Source organism: Amblyomma mixtum, chromosome 3 (assembly GCF_055824585.1).
Source record: "Amblyomma mixtum isolate Tamu chromosome 3, ASM5582458v1, whole genome shotgun sequence".
NCBI lineage: Eukaryota > Metazoa > Arthropoda > Arachnida > Ixodida > Ixodidae > Amblyomma > Amblyomma mixtum.
Genome location: NC_143014.1, coordinates 355,939,369 through 355,952,046, shown reverse-complemented (window position 1 = coordinate 355,952,046; position 12,678 = coordinate 355,939,369).

Sequence of the window (12,678 nt, the reverse complement as noted above, 5' to 3'; positions counted from 1 at the left end):
TGCTGACAACGTAAAATAATCCATTGGTTCTTTCCCTGCTTTACAAACTGTACAATTCAGCACCGTTATATAAAGCTGCAGTACAGAAAATGATTGTAAACTTCAGTCCATGAAACTGCTTCAAAAAGCTCGGCAACCTTCTTTGCTTAGTGCTTCGACTGATGATTGGCTTACCTGGGGTGCTGCAGCAGCCGCAGAAGCTTGCGCTGACTGCAGCCTCAGCTCCTGGCCGAGCGGGTCCCGGGATGTCACACCGAGGACTGGCGCTATTGCGCCTGACACCCGGCCACGACCTCGGCCTCGGCCTATGGTTCGGTTTTTTTTTTGCCAACTTGGTATATTTTATTGTCATAAAATGTGTCCACAAACAACAAGTTTTGGGATGAGGGATGGGGTGAATATAAACAAGTGTGCACGTGTGATGGTTCCTTCAAACACCAGAGGGAGAGGGGGGGGGGGAAGAGGGGCGACTACGTCATCCTTGTGCGCCGCCGGCTAGAAGAAAAAATAGGCGCGAGTCACTATCACGAATGGCACCGTCCACAGCACACGCACAAATCTGACAAGGAACGGTTGACGCAGACCACACTGTGTTGAAGGCACCGCTTCAGTCTCGGCCGTTCCGGCTCAAGTTGCCATTTGTGGGGTACTTCTCTAGTAGCTTGTTCGAGAAGCATTTCGGACACTTTTCCATGTCCATCAAATGTATGACGGCAGGGTGTGCTGCACAAGACTTCTGCACACGGCTCATGACTGTTGTTCCGCATGTCTGGCAAGTCACGTATGCAATGGGCCGGTTGCATACGCAGCTCTCTTCAGCTCCGCGAGTGGTCTTAACAGCTTCGATCCTTGGGCCTCGGACCTAAGAGAAAAGACGATGATGATGATGATGATGATGTCCTTAGGCTTAATGGCACATGCCCACGGCGGGTGATTGGCCAGGGTGCATAGCGGATACAAACGCACTCATGTACAGGGAATGGACTCTTTTTAAAAAAAAGTTTTGGGACGCAAAGCTAGAATATGTACCAAACAAAAAATACGAAGAAGGAAAAGTTGTGAATTCACATTCTAACAGAGGAATCTACCAGATGAAATTATACAGTCGTGAATATAATCGCACACTGGTTTTTGAGGGCATATCCCTTGGCGCTTGCCTCGAAGGATAGGAGAATCGGAATAGATAGAGGAAGCCCGAGCCGAGCGAGAGGAATCTCCAAGTAAATTCTACGGAGAGCAGCGAGCCGCCAGCAGGAGAGGAAAAAATGTTCTTTAGACTCAATTTCGCCATAAGACTCACAAAGGTCGGCTATGGAAAACCCCGATCGGCATAAATCAAGATTCAGCTGCGGTATCCTGCAGCGCAAAAGGGTTATGGACACCTCACATTGCCAGGCTCATGGCTCAAGGAGTGGAGACGCTGGAATCGTTGAAAGCGAGCTAGAGTCAAGTAAACGGTATTTGGGACGAAATGGACAACAGGTTCATCAAGGGCAGACATTGCTAAAAAATCGTTCCTCTCATTAGAATCAATGCGACAGACCAGGGACACAGTGAAAGCGTACATCTTTAACATGTGTAGGAACAAAAGATTGAAGGGAACGGCTCATAGGATTATACCTGGAGTTTTCTAGCGCTGTCAAAACAGAAAGGTTGTCTGAGAGTATAATAACCCGAGTGATACTGCAAGGAATCCTTATTAAGGACAACTCAATGGCTAGAAACTCGGGTAGAAAAATAGGGGTATAGTCAGGGGCCCGAAATGAGTAGCTCCAATCAAGAGGTGTTGAGTAAATGCCAATAGCTGCCTTTTCATTTTGCTGGGGGAGGCATTGTATAAACGGCAATATGGTTAGGAGAATTGTCTAGGTACTCCTCTATGAGATCATTTAACATATTGTCGTGCAGGTTCTTAGCATTCCTTAGGAGGGTGTTGTCAAAGAAGACTGGCGTATCAGCCCGACTGTGGTTGACTAGTACTAAAGATCTCATTGATACAGAAATATTTGAGAGCAAGGAATTAGTGAACACCACCTGAACGAGCTTATACCAAGGCCAGGTAGTACCAAAGAAGAGAGCTGGGTTCGTTGTAAATATAGGGTTAGCCAATCCAGGAACAGGCTCCAAATACCTTAAAAATGTCCGCAAAGTGAGAAGCTCAAACCGGGCATTGAGATCAGGTATCCGCGCCTCCAAGTGCAACACAGCATTGGCTACTGATTTAGGCAGACCTATTCAAAGGCGCAGAGCGCGTCGCTCCATAACAAATAGGGGTTCACGCTTGCACTTTGGGCTGCCAGAAAAGAGAACGGAGCCGAATTCAAGTACCGGCCGTACATAGGTATTATAAAGTAGTAGTAGGGTGTCTCGTCGCATACTGAATTTCTTGTTACTGATCCTCAGCAACCGGCCAAGGGTACGTTCACCCTTAAGCGCAATGCTTCTAATGTGTGGCCGCCAGTCTAAATGCGGGTCATATATAATACCCAATTATTTTGTTGAATGAACTTGCGGGATCAAGATTGAGTGATACGACAGAGAGATGTAAAGAGGGGTTGGCTGTGGGAAAACAAGGACGGCACAATTGTTGACATTTAAAGTTAACTTTAGGCTGTCTAGCCAAACTTCCAAAGCATTTAAATACTCTTGCAGTAATTGCTACAGGATATGAATGTCTTTGGCAGAAGCAAAAAAAAGCAATATCATCCGCATACACATAAACTTTGACGCATACACATAAACTTTGAATAGGGATATCACACATTAGTATCTTAAACTATAACGGTGAAAGAACGGAGCCTTGTGGGACACCTCTAGACTGCGCCTATGTTGTAGAAGTTAACGTACCCTTAGAACAAAAGAACGTTGGACTGAGAAATATGAGAAGAGGGCAGCACATTGGTACGTTCCATGAATCCATAGAAAGACTTCCGGTTGACTCGGTTAGACAAATAGGTATTCAGGCTGGCATTGTAATCATCCTTAGCCTTAGATATTGTTCTTTTAAACGAGGCTCCAACGAATTTGTAATTTATCCAGTTCTTTGGGCACTGGTTATGCGCTAGACTCTTCCATGCAGCTTTCCTTTGACGATAGGCTTTTTCGCAGTCGTCAATCCACCAGCTCGAAGGGGCCTCATTTTTAATGCTTGACCGGACTGTAAAGACTGCTCGCCAAGGGGCGTCTAAAAGGGAATTTAATACTTGAGGACCCTCGTCAGATTTATCGGAGGGAGCAACAGACGAGAGGGCCTCACCTAGAAGGATCATGAACAGTGTAGTTTTTATAAATTTTTGTGCCGAACCAGTCGCCCTGACTGGACTGCACGCAATATTTAAAGTAATGGGGTAGTGGTCACTTGACGAACCGCAGTCAACTGTACACCACGAAGATACCGCTATACCATTAACAGCTAACGTTAAATCAATAGCTGATCGAGAATTTGCCCTCATGTAAGTTATCGCGCGACTATTGTTACAGCACACATCGTTTGCTGACATCCGAGACCAAAGTAATTGCCCACTAAAGTCTGATCTGAAACCCCAAATTACATGATGTGAATTGAAGTCCCCAGCTAGAACTACTCTTCTGTTGTTGCGCAGTAACGCATCGAGCCCATCCGTACTACGGACTCCTGCGGGAAGTAGATATTTGCCACCGTAACAGGGGCGCACTGCGGAATAATGATTTTAACGGCAAGTATCTCACAACACCGGGCCCGACACCGTTCGCCGCACCATGTTTACGGCCATCCTCCTGTTCCAGGTTGGTTACTTAAACCCTTGTAAAGAATACCGAAGTAGCAACCGCTGCCTTGTCGCGGTGTCGTGCCCCAATTTTTGTCGACTGGCGTGGAGTTATGCGTCTTAGTTGTGACATGCTGGCGCTTGTAATGCTGTCGCGATTAGTGCTTTTGCTCTCAGGTGATGTAGAACTTAACCCAGGCCCTCCCGAAAAAGGTTTGGTTTGGTTTGGTTTATGGGGTTTAACGTCCCAAAGCGACTAAGGCTATGAGAGACGCCGTAGTGGAGGGCTCCGGAAATTACGACCATCTGGGGTTCTTTAACGTGCACTGACATCGCACAGTACACGGGCCTCGAATTTCTCCTCCAAAGAAATTCAACCGCCACGGCCGGGATCGAACCCGCGTCTTTCGGGACAGCAGCCGAGCACCATAGCCACTGAGCAACCGCGGCGGCCCCTCCCAAGACGGATGATAAAGCTAGCCTGGACGCTCTGCAGCGCCTTGAGGAACAACACGCAGCCTTCAGTACTGAGCTGAAACAGCTACGTATTACCCAAATCGCCCATGAAAAGTTAATATCCTCACTAACAAACCGCGTGCTTGCACTGGAAACATCTCAACAGAACTTGAGCACACACACCAACCTGAACGAAAAAGGCGAACTTAAACAAGAAAATTAGTCTTAAAGGCCGCAGGTATTGATACCAGTAATCGAATGCGACGAAACAATTTGCTCTTCCTAGGCCTTGAAGACACTGAAAATGAATACTGGGCAGAATCTGACACAAAAGTCTTGTCATTCTGTTCGAATGAACTTGACATCGTGATAGACCCAACCAGCATCGAGCGCGCCCACCGTTTAGGAAAATTTAATGCTGAAAAAAGAAACGTCCTATCATTGTTAAATTAGCACACTTTAAAACCAATGACACCTTCCTAGCCTGCGGTCCCAAACTGAAAGATACAAGTTACGCCATCAGAGAAGATTTTGCTTTTGCCACACGTCTGCTCGCTCTAAATTGATACAATTTATTCGGCCTAAAAAATGCGCATTCAAGCTTAACGTAGACAAGCTTCATGTAGGGCATACATGCTATGTGTATGGTGTGTATGACCTTGTGTCTGAGAGTGTAATTGAGTCTGCAAAACAGCCAGCTGGTCGTGCTCAAGCCGAGCAGCTCACCGACAAACTATCACAAAGCACCGATTGACACCACGCAAAACATGCTACGCCACTAAATCGCCCCGACCCTTCACGTTGCAAGCATCTCAATATCGTCTTCACTAACATACGGAGCATTTCACCAAAACGAGATAAACTGCACCGCCTTATCGACGACACTGGTGCTGACATTGTCCTACTAACAGAAACGTGGCTACAGAAAGGCGTGAAAGGTACTGAATTCCTCCCTTCAAACGGGAACTACGTTCTTTATCGTCGTGATCGGCGCGTCTTGATCGGCGCGGACGGAGGGGCGGAGGAGTGCTTATCGCCATCAGAAACACCCTATCATCACCACTCATCTGTCACGACACCAAACTAGAACTAACCTGGATATGCGTACACAACTTCGGATTGAAAGAAATATTGGGCGTTTGCTACAGGCCACCAGACAGCGATTCATCCTTCTGTGACTCCCTTCATGACGTATTAACGGCGATTAAAAACACATATTTGAATTCGAACATCTTTCTGTTCGGTTATTTTAACTATCCACATATAAACTGGGCTTCCCTCTCTGTATCTAGCCATTCACCTTCCAAAGAATCGAAACAATTTCTTGACTTAACACTGGACTTCAATCTGCATCAAGCCATCAAACGCCCCACAAGAGGTCCTCACACTCTTGACTTGTTACTGACATCTTGCTCAGACAACATTCACAGTGTAACTCTGCTTCCGGTCCTCAGCGATCACGTTTCTGCACATTTGCACTTCATTACATTCAAATAGGCGACCACCTACGAAAAAATTAATCACCGACTATAAGCGAGGTAACTTCGATTCCATAAATAAGGAACTTTCATTCTTTTTCACCGACTTCCTAGGTTTTTATCTAACCAACACAGTTCACGAAAACTGGGAAAGTTACATGTCAGCAATGCTGCGACTAAAAAATAGGTACATCCCAACCATTGTCCTCAAATCGCATTCCAACAATATTTGGTTTAACAAAAACTTGAAGCACCTTCTTAGTAGGAAAAAACGGCTTTATCGTTCCGCTAAACTAAGCCAAAAACGAGAAGCATGGGAAAGATACCACGCCTGCGCTAGTATTGATTACAAACATCTTTATTTCTTCAATGTTCTCAGAACATGTGGGTGGGCCGCCTAGTCCGATAGTCCACTGGCTGTTGCTGCTGCGCTGGCCCTCTCCACCAGCCAGTGCTGACGGTCAGGATCATTGCTGAGCAGAATAGCCTCCCACTGCTCCTCCGAGGGGTTGGGAATGGGGTCAACTAAGGGATTATATTGGCATGCCCGCACCATATGGTAGAGGTTAGCTACCGCTCCAAAATGCGGACACTGCGGAGAGCGTAGTGTGGGGTACCACTGGTGTAATTTAGCTGGTGTTGGGTATGTGTTGGTTTGTAGTGTCCTAAGGGTGTTCTCTTCTAACTTGTTTAGGGATTTGTGTGGTGTTGGGTACTGCTTTCTGGCTGTTCTGTATGGCGCAAGATTGTCAGCATACACTGCTAAACCTATTAGGTCGCGGCACCCTTCATGGTCATCAGGGGGAGACGCCCGGTATAGAAGAGCTCGGGCATGCCTGTGGGCGGTTTCGTTTCCTCTTGGTAGTTCCAGGCGACCGGGGAACCAGATGACTAAGACCTGGTTGGGTGGATGCTTAGTCAGCAATGACAACCCTGACTTGTGAATTAATCCATTATTGAAGTTGCGACAGGCGTTCTGGGAATCAGTGAGCACAACGGCGTTGGGGTTAGATGCTACAGCTAATGCAAAATATTTAAATGAGTTGAGTGCTGCGAAAGATAGATTTTTCTCTCTTGACTTGCTATCCATTCTCAGAACAAATCCCACCAAATTCACGCGTATCCTCTCCCCTAAACATAAATCTAATCGGCTCGATCTTGTAGGACCTGATGGCGAACCAGCTGATACCAATCAATGCGCAAAACTTTTAAATGACTACTTCTCATCTGTGTTCTTGCCCGTCAGCAATGCTACACCCACAGTTTTGCAAACCCATAGTCAAAAAGAAATGCCGGAAATTCAAATTAGCCCCGAAGGAATCTCCAAAAAATCAGTTCACTCAAGCTCTCATCATCTGCAGGATGTGACCAAATAAACAGCAAACTACTTAAAAACACTATCATTATCAAGACAGATGCTACACCTAATATTTATCCAATGTTTAGACACTGGAATCATTCCTGACGATTGGAAGATAGCCCATATTGTTCCCATTTTCAAAACAGGCGATTGCGCATGCCCAGCTAACTATCGTCCAATATCCCTTACTAGCATATACTCTAAACTTCTAGAGCACATTATATGATCAAGCTTAATGTCCCACCTTGATTCAATCAATTTCTTTGACCTTCATCAGCATGGCTTCAGGAAATCATTTTCATGCGAAACCCAGCTGGCAGAGTTCACCCAAGACATCCTTAAGGCCATAGACGATAACCTCCAAGTAGCTGCAATCTTCTTAGACTTCTCGAAGGCATTTGATCGCGTACCTCACAATCATCTGGTTGCGAAACTTTCGTTCCTGGGAATTCCTGCCAATCTGATATGCTGGCTCGAACATTTTCTAAAAGGACGCTCGCAGTTCACATCCGCCAATAACATCCAGGCACCCTTAACAGATGTAACATCTGGTGTCCCTCAAGGGGCCGGGTTATCACCATTATTCTTCTTAATATACATCAAAGATCTGCCCTCTAATATTCAATGCAAATTGCTGCTCTTTGCGGATGATTGTGTCATCTATAATGCAATAAGCAGCCCAACCGATAACCTCACTTTGCAACAGGACCTTGACGTTATTGCATCATGGTATGATAAATGGCAGATGCCTTTAAATGTTACTAAGTGCAAATCGTTGTCCTTCACTCACAAACACGCCTTGACGAATCACGCTTACAGCATTTCATCAGTCCCTATAACCGTTGCAAAATCTTATAAATATCTAGGTGTACATCTCACATCAACACTTTCTTGGATCACCCACATTAGAACTATTTGCTCCGACACTTCACGCATACTTGGCTACCTCAGAAGAAATCTGAAATCTGCATCCCCTAACATAAAACAACTCGCGTATGAAACATTTGTGCGGCCAAAATTAGAGTATGCATCATCCATCTCGCACCCATGGCAATCGTATCTCACCATCGAATTGGAATCAATCCAAAATCGTGCAGCTCGGTTCATCACTTCATGTTACTCAAGAGAAGCCAGTGTCACCGCCCTCAAGCAGGCCCTCCGTCTCTCAACACTAGAATCACGTCGCGTCGTTTCCCGCTTATGCTTACTTCATACATTTTGTCATAACACAAGATCACGGCACGCTGTATTAACCGCCCCACTACGAACATCCTTCCGGCTTAGACACGGTAACCCTATGACACGCATCAGTGGCCACACGTCTGCTTACAACAACTCATTTTTTCCCAACGCAATAGCACTTTGGAATTCACTGCCTAACGACATCGCTGCATGCACGGATCACAAAACATTCCGCGAGAAAGTAAAAATTCACCTCATATAGATCTTGATCACTTCTGCGCTCTTAGTAGCGAGTATTGCTTGATATATCTTTGATAAATGATGTACCACCTGCTGGGGAACCCTGATGTGACAACCCCGTTTATGTTTGTTTGTATGTTTGTTCTTTTTTTTGTTATGCATGTACCCATCTTCGCCGTTGTACAACAAAATGCCGCCCCCCCTTATGTAATGCCTTCGGGCCTTTAAGGGAACAATAAATGAAATAAATGAAATGAAATCAGGTCGCATAATTTTGTGAGACACTTTAGCACGATGATACAGTTTCGTTTTGGGCGATTATTTCTAAAAACGGAGATATTTTTAATTGAAAATGGGCGATTAGGATTGAGCCACGACTCCTGTATTAAAATAATGTCTGGACTATGTTTTAGAATAAGCTGCTGTAAATCGGGGAAAGATGATGAGATAGAGCGACGATTCCACTGGAGAACAGATATTCCCGCCATGATTATTACTTTAAAAACGAAGCCGCAACAGCCTCTTTCAACACATCTGTTTTCTTTGGAATTCTAGGCGAACTTTCCTTAGTCTTGCCATGATGATGGTCAGATTTAGAAGGAGAAGAGGAAGCACGACGCTTCTGAGGTGGAGTAGTCATTTCAACATCTGACTGACAAGCGTTGGAGAGGGAGACTTGGTCAGAGTCATTTACACCCACGGGCGTGGAGGCAGAAGGGGTGGTGGGCTGAATATCAGCAGTGGCAGAGGAGGGAGGACAGTTAGACGAGGTGAGGTTACCTAAATCCGATGAAGCAGCCTAGATAGTCACCTGTGTGATCCTAGGGTAGTGAGCCTGGGTTAGTCAGCTGTGTGATCAGAGTTGCAAAGGCAGCAGCTAAGCGACTCAGAAGTGAAAATGTCGTGTGCATGATCACCGCCGCAAACGGGACAGCGCGTTGCGGACTTGCAAGATTTGGCACTGTGACCGAACCGCCAGAAATTCTTACACTGTAAAGGAGGGGGCTGCAGTGGGTCCACACGATACACAATAGGCCAAACTTTGATCTCGGACGGACAAGAGGACCCTGCAAATGTTGCAATAACCGACTTCGTTGGTGTGCGAGAGCCTCCAGCCTCTCTGGTGCAGCGGTAAACTGAGAGGATGCCAACACCAGCGTCATGAAAGTCTGCAGGAATTTCCACTCGTGTAGCGGAAGGATCCACTCCGCGGATAATTCCTTTTACGCAGGCTAGCTCAACATTACTAGAACCAACTCAGTTTCACAGCTCCCAATAGCGCCCAACGGAGGAGAGTGTCCCAAGCGGCGGTCACGAGAACTAACGGCGCTGCAGTCGAGTCTTGCTCCCTGCCGGGCGCGTCCCGGTACATATGAGGTTTTGGCAACCTGCGTTTGCGCTCTACATGGCTGCAGTAAATAATGCTTCCATTACGGCAGCTTTTGCTTCGAAGCTGCGTGTTATCGGGGAAAACACGTTTCTGTGGTGCGAAATTAGGCTGTTAATATCGTGAAAAAAGTGCAAAAACGCTGCCAGCACGCTCGCGAGCATTGTGTCTTGCTTTGCTCAATGGATTGTGTTTTTCGAAGTCAGTTTGCGATCCTTTCTGGGAAGTGCACGCTCCCACCTTTTAAACTCGATGGGGTCTTTCGGGGGCCCGAAGAAATGACTGTCCGTGGAGTCATCGTTACGATACCCGCTACTGCATCCCGGTGCAAAGCAGGTCAGCATGAAGAGGCCCGATGTCACAAGATAGCAACAAAAATTCAGGGGACACTGACGATGTGAAGTGCGCGAGGCGAGAGCCTTTCCCTGCAACTTTGGCCGCACGGCCGTTGGCACGCACGAGGCGGCTATGGGGCGACTTGGATTAGGTAGCCATGAGAAATTGGGTCGTGACTAATTAGTTATGACCCATGAATAACTAGTCATGATTGGTTAATTAGGAACTAGTCATGTCTGGCTAGTCATGACAAACCAGTCATGACTAGTCATGACTAAAAGGTCATTAACCAGTCATAGCTACTAATGACTGCTTAATGACCAACTAAACATGACTAACTATTCATGCCTGCTTATTAACTAACCAGTCATGACTAATCAGGGATTAGCCTTGGTTAGTCATGATTAACTAGTCATGACTAACCATGACTAATGGCTAACCGGTAATGACTATTTAATTACTAACTAGTCATGACTAACCATTCATGACTAATTGGGTCATGACTAATGACTAATTAGTCATGACCCAATTAGTCACTGGTTAGTAAATCCTGACTAGTAAGTCATGATTGGTTATTGACTAACAAGTCATGATTGGTAATGATGGACTAGTCATGACTAACCAGCGATACAAACCAGATTGGTTAATGACGAACTAGTCATGTCTGCTTAATGACTAGTTAGTCATGACTAACCAGCGATGACAAACCAGTCATAACTAACCAGTCATTAACCAGTCATGACTGGTGAATGACTAACAAGTCGTGATTACTTAATGACTAATCAGTCATTAGTCATGGTTAGTCATGCCTAGCCATGACTAATGGCTAACCAGTCATGACTAGTCATGACTCCTTAATGACTAGCTAGTCATGACTAACTAATCAAGACTAATTGGGTCATGACTAATTCGTCATGACCCATGACTTACTAGTCATGATTGGTTATTGACTAACTAGTCATGAATAGTTAGTTGATGACTGGTTAATGACTAGCTAGCCCTGACCAACTAGTCATGACGGATTAATGACGACGTAGTCATGTCTGGCTAATGACTAGTTAGTCATGACCAACTAGTCATGGTTGATTAATGACAAACTACTCATGTCAAGCTAATGACTAGCTATAGTCATGACCAACATTACTAGAACTTGGTTCTAGTAACATTGGTCATGACAAACCAGTCATGACTAACCAGCGATGACAAACCAGTCATGACTAACCAGTCATAACTAGTCATGACTGGTTAATGACTAACTACTCATGGCTGCCTAATGACTAATCAGTCATGACTAATCTGTCATTAGCCATGGCTAACCAGTCATGACTAACCTTGACTAACGACTGACCAGTCATGACTAGTAATTACTGGTTAATGAATAACTAGTCATGACTAACCAATCATGACTGACTAATCATGAGTAATTAATGACTAGCCAATGACTAACCAGTCAAGACTGGTTAGGTAGTCATTAACCAATCATGACTAACTAGCCATGAGTTAATGATTAGTTCAAATGCCAAATGAGTAGGTAATGACTTCAAATGCCAAAGGCCCTGGTTCAATTCTCAGCCTCGACAGTTTTTTAAGTAGTGACGCCGAAACGCGGACACATCTGCCGACACAACTGCTAACGACAGTATGAGGCATTAGAGGCTTTCGCCTTAAAATTAACTGAGAAGCAGACGACACAAAACGGCTGTCGCGAGCGCTGTTGTAAAAAGGGCGCAGCAGGGCCAGCGAGCCGCACCGAGCGGCGACGAGGGAGCAAGACTCGATCGCAGCGCCACTAGTTCGCGCGACCGCCACTTGGGACAGCTCTCCGGTCGGAGCTGTGAAACTGAGTTGGTTCTAGTAACGTTGGTGAGGCCTGCGTCTCGTTGTGTCCGCGTACGCTTCGTGCTATGCCCGTAAACATTTCATGCTTACTCTACTCTCGGTTGCGGGAGAGGCAGGTTTTTTTTTAATTACACCATCTCCTACAGGGACCAGCGCCACAGAATAAGCTTGACACCGTTTTGACTAAAAGAAGTTAGCGGCAGATTTTCAGCCGGCAAACTGGTGAACCAGGTTAGCGGACCTGAGCCCGGGGAAGACATAGCCATGGCGGAAAACCTACAGAGCCTTCGAACCTACATCCAAAGGGGGAAAGACCTGGTCAAATTCCCCACTCGCGGAGCGGCCTCACCAAAATTTGAAGACAGGCCAGAAGACGTACAGGCAGGCCGTGGAACAGCAGCACCAACGGGGTGGACAGCAGGACTCCAGGACAGGACAGCAGGACTCCGGTGAGGAACCACAGAAGAACGCTGTCGGTGACCGTAGAACACGAGCAGCGAACCGAACGAGGGGCGTGCAGCCTGTTCTCAGGAGAGAGAAGACTCGAAAAGTCTCGTGCTGGCTTCGTTTTCTTTCTGTATTCTTTGGAACTTCTTCTTCTTTTACCAGGCCGTTGGTAGTAACATTGGCGGTGGAAATGCGCTTTTTGTCTCT